The sequence below is a fragment of the Neophocaena asiaeorientalis genome, unplaced genomic scaffold (genome assembly GCF_003031525.2).
Source record: "Neophocaena asiaeorientalis asiaeorientalis breed wild unplaced genomic scaffold, Neophocaena_asiaeorientalis_V1.1 scaffold585, whole genome shotgun sequence".
NCBI classification, from domain to species: Eukaryota; Metazoa; Chordata; class Mammalia; order Artiodactyla; family Phocoenidae; genus Neophocaena; species Neophocaena asiaeorientalis.
In genome coordinates this window covers 18,340-23,422 of record NW_020174571.1, presented here as the reverse complement: position 1 = coordinate 23,422, position 5,083 = coordinate 18,340, and the positions used below count along the sequence as shown (strand labels likewise).

Genomic DNA, 5,083 nt, shown 5'->3' with positions numbered 1-5,083 from the left:
AAGAAATAAACTTTGTAGTTTATAGACATAGATTTCTATTAACATGGTTGATTAGAATTTGCTTTTAGTTATTAATAGTTTAGAAAAGTTTATTTCAGCTTCACAATTTATTATTGATAATGTCATATTAATTTTCATTGTTAACTTTGAGAAAACCTCTATGGATTACTTCCTCATGAATATTTAGTATTATAAATGCATTACTGATTTCAGTACTACTATAGGTTTGTGCATTACAGGAATTCTGATAAAATACTCATTCACACCATTCCATTACACACATTAGTGATGGAGTATATTCTTTTATTTATTTATTTTTGGCTGTGTTGGGTCTTCGTTGCTGTGCACAGCCTTTCTCTAGTTGCAGCGAGTGGGGGCTACTCTTTGTTGCGGTGTGCAGGCTTCTCATTGTGGTGGCTTTTCTTGTTGCAGAGCACGGGTTCTAGGCACGCAGGCTTCAGTAGTTGTGGCTCGCAGGCTCCGTAGTTGTGGCGCACGGGCTTAGTTGCTCCGCTGCAAGTGGGATCTTCCTGGACCAGGGCTCGAACCCGTGTCCCCTGCATTGGCAGGCGGCTTCTTAACCACTGCGCCATCAGGGAAGCCCCTGGAGTATATTCTTGACAGAAGAAAATTTCCGTTTTGACTAAGCATTGATGAAAACGGAATCTTTTTTTTTTTTGTGGTACGCGGGACTGTCACTGCTGTGGCCTCTCCCGTTGCGGAGCACAGTCTCCGGACGCGCAGGCTCAGCGGCCGTGGCTCACGGACCCAGCCGCTCCGCGGCATGTGGGAACTTCCCGGACTGGGGCATGAACCTGTGTCCCCTGCATCGGCAGGCAGACTCTCAACCACTGCGCCACCAGGGAATCCCGAGAACTGAATCTTTGACTTGTCTTTCACATGCCTGATGACTGAAATCATTTTCCACAGAATAGCTTCTGGTTTTATACATTTCAGTTCTTTTTTTCTTCTTCAAACACACATGCTTTAAGAGCTGTGAAGTGCAAGACATGACTATATTGTAAGGTGGTTTTTGTCCTTATGCTTCTGTGTCTTGTGCTAGTTGAATCAGTAGAGTAGTCAGTAAGAGTACTGGAAGTTATTCCTGTAATGGGATAGTGTATAGTCAATTACATATGGTGATGTCTGAAAATCACATAATAGCCTCACTTGAAACATCTCCTTAGCCAGATTTCACAAAAAGCCTGTGGCCATTCCAATATGATCCAACATAGCGGAATATAATAGAAGGAAAATTGGCAAAGAAAGAGACGCTGGTCTTACCTGATGGAAGTTAAAATATCTCACTTTTGACAATTTTGCAAAAACCTATAATTACATGAACTAATTTCTAGGGTTCTTCGTAGGACCTAAAAAGGAGTTGTGGAACAAAAATAGAAGCTACTGTGATGAGAAGCCCGTGCACCACAACAAAGAGTAGCCCCTGCTCGCCGCAATTAGAGAAAACCCGCATGCAGCATTGAAGACCCAACGCAGACAAAATAAAAATAAATAAATAAATAAAAATAAATTTATTTTTAAAAAAGTAATACTCAGGTTTGAGGCATGAGAAATATGATGAGGAGAAATTAGCTAATGTTTTCAGAACTTTTTAAATATCAAACTCAGTCTCTAAGATTTTAGCATTATATACAATATCGGTTACTTATTAGTGGTTTGGGAAGGCCAATTTAAAATTTTCTGATCTTACCGTATTGAAATTCATGGCCCTAATGTTTTCCACATTGACTATGTGAATAATGAAGAAAACTCAATCATGTATTTCATTTCCAACTGGACAGAAAACAAAATTTTAAAAAGTGTTTGGACTACTGACTTTTGATTTCTTCTAAGGCAAGTGTATAGGTAATTTTTATTCCTTTATTAGGAGAAAAATGGTGGAAGAGGGCAGGGTTAAGAATTAAGATTTCGAGAGCGTGAGAGGTAGATGGCCAACCAGAGTTCCTAAGGTTTGGTGCCTGTAACTGTTGCCGCCGCTTAAGCCTGCCAAAGCAGTGGTACGGCTGCTGCGCTCGTGTTTGCTACCTCTAGAAACATTCTTGCCAGTAGTGGCGGCAGCGGGACTCAATTACCCCCTTTTCTCACTCTCTCCAGAAGCTCCAGATGGCGTCTTCTGTGGGCAACGTGGCCGACAGCACAGAACCAACGAGACGTATGCTTTCCTTCCGAGGGTTAGCTGAGTTGGCACATCAGGAATGTCAGGCAGGAGATTTTGAGGCAGCTGAGAGACACTGCATGCAGCTCTGGAGACAAGAGCCAAACAATACTGGAGTACTTTTATTACTTTCATCTCTACACTTCCAGTGTCGAAGGCTGGACAGATCTGCCCACTTTAGTACTCTGGCAATTAAACAGAACCCTCTTCTGGCAGAAGCCTATTCGAATTTGGGGAATGTGTACAAGGAAAGAGGGCAGTTGCAGGAAGCAGTTGAGCATTACCGGCATGCATTGCGTCTCAAACGAGACTTCATCGATGGTTATATTAACCTGGCAGCCGCTTTGGTAGCAGCAGGCGACATGGAAGGGGCAGTACAAGCTTACGTCTCTGCCCTTCAGTACAATCCTGATTTGTACTGTGTTTGCAGTGACCTAGGGGACCTGCTCAAAGCCCTGGGTCGCTTGGAAGAAGCCAAGGCATGTTATGTGAAAGCAATTGAGACGCAACCGAACTTTGCAGTAGCTTGGAGTAATCTTGGCTGTGTTTTCAATGCACAAGGGGAGATTTGGCTTGCAATTCATCACTTTGAAAAGGCTGTTAACCTTGACCCCAATTTTCTGGATGCTTATATCAATTTAGGAAATGTCTTGAAAGAGGCACGCATTTTTGACAGAGCTGTGGCAGCTTACCTTCGTGCCATAAGCTTGAGTCCAAATCATGCAGTGGTACATGGCAACCTGGCTGGTGTATACTATGCGCAAGGCCTGATGGATCTGGCAATAGACACCTACAGGCGAGCTCTTGAATTGCAACCACATTTCCCTGATGCTTACTGCAACCTAGCCAACGCTCTCAAAGAGAAGGGCAGTGTTGCCGAAGCAGAAGACTGTTATAAGACAGCTCTCTGGCTGTGTCCCACCCATGCAGACACTCTGAATAACCTAGCCAATATCAACCGAGACCAGGGAAACATTGAAGAGGCAGTTCGCTTGTATCGTAAAGCATTAGAAGTCTTCCCAGAGTTTGCTGTTGCCCATTCAAATTTAGCAAGTGTATTGCAGCAGCAGGGAAAACTGCAGGAAGCTCTGATGCATTATAAGGAGGCTGTTCGAATCAGTCCTACCTTTGCTGACGCCTACTGTAACATGGGAAGCACTCTAAAGGAGATGCAGGATGTTCAGGGAGCCTTGCAGTGTTATACTCGTGCCATTCAGATTAACCCTGCGCTTGCGGATGCCCACAGCAATCTGGCTTCCATTCACAAGGATTCAGGGAATATTCCAGAAGCAATTGCTTCTTATCGCACTGCTCTGAAGCTTAAACCTGATTTTCCAGACGCTTATTGTAATTTGGCTCATTGCCTGCAGATTGTCTGTGATTGGACAGACTATGATGAGCGAATGAAGAAGTTGGTCAGCATTGTGGCTGACCAGCTGGAGAAGAATAGGTTGCCTTCTGTGCAGCCTCATCATAGTATGCTCTATCCTCTTTCTCATGGCTTCAGGAAGGCTATTGCTGAGAGCCATGGGAACCTCTGCTTGGATAAGATAAATGTCCTTCATAAACCACCGTACGAACATCCAAAAGACTTGAAGCTCAGTGATGGTCGACTGCGTGTAGGGTACGTGAGTTCTGACTTTGGGAATCATCCTACTTCTCATCTTATGCAGTCTATTCCAGGCACGCACAATCCTGATAAATTTGAGGTCTTCTGCTATGCCCTGAGCCCAGATGACGGCACAAACTTCCGAGCGAAGGTGATGGCAGAAGCCCATCATTTCACTGATCTTTCTCAGATTCCATGCAGTGGGAAAGCAGCTGATCGCATCCATCAAGATGGTATACACATCCTTGTAAATCTGAATGGTTATACCAGGGGTGCTCGAAATGAACTCTTTGCTCTCAGGCCAGCTCCTATTCAGGCAATGTGGCTGGGCTACCCTGGGACCAGTGGTGTGCTTTTCATGGATTATATCATCACTGATCAGGAAACTTCACCTGCTGAAGTTGCTGAGCAGTATTCTGAGAAACTGGCTTATATGCCCCATACTTTCTTTATTGGTGATCATGCTAATATGTTCCCTCACCTGAAGAAGAAAGCAGTCATCGATTTTAAGTCCAATGGGCACATTTATGACAATCGGATTGTGCTGAATGGCATCGACCTCAAAGCATTTCTTGATAGTCTCCCAGATGTGCAAATTGTCAAGATGAAGTGTCCTGATAGAGGGCACAACGCAGAAAGCAGTAATACAGCTCTTAATATGCCTGTCATTGCAATGAATACTATTGGAGAAGCAGTTATTGAAATGATTAACAGAAGACAAATTCAGATAACAATTAATGGATTCAGTATTAGCAATGGGCTGGCAACTACCCAGATCAACGTTTGATACAAGAGATGGGAAACCGCTGTTCCACAAGGAGTCCCCATAGAATTTTGCAGCAGCCCGGTGTCTGGAAGGTCTGGAAGGTAAGTCTGGAAGGTCTGATCTCCCTTGGTCTTCCATGGGATGGATGGTTAGTGTGGAAGGGAGATAGAGATTGCCCAGCCGTTTTGTGATTATCATGGATTGGTTGAGTCTTCTGAATTAAATTTTTTCTTTATATTTTGGGTATTGGGGCTTTTTAAAATGTTTGGTTTCAGATATTTTTATTCATGTCAAGTGTATATGATTCTCTTGAGATAAGGTTTTAAGCTAAAATATTCCTTGTTTTAGTTTCTGAACTCTACAGATATGGGGACTTTGCTGGTGTAGTCTTTTTATAGGTTTTATAAACCACTTGAGCCTATATCAGTCATTTTAGTGTCTGACATAATGTTTGGAACTATCAGTGCTTTGTTGGTTTATAGATGATGGCTTAAATTCTTTTCCTGGTCCGTTTCCTTCTTCCCTTCCCCCC

The 5,083-nt window shown here is 43.2% G+C and overlaps 1 pseudogene; it reads left to right on the top strand.

Annotated features, from left to right (window-relative positions):
- The first annotated feature begins 2,124 nt into the window (after positions 1–2,124).
- LOC112408400 (UDP-N-acetylglucosamine--peptide N-acetylglucosaminyltransferase 110 kDa subunit pseudogene) lies at positions 2,125–4,572 on the top strand (annotated as a pseudogene).
- The last annotated feature ends 511 nt before the right edge of the window (positions 4,573–5,083 follow it).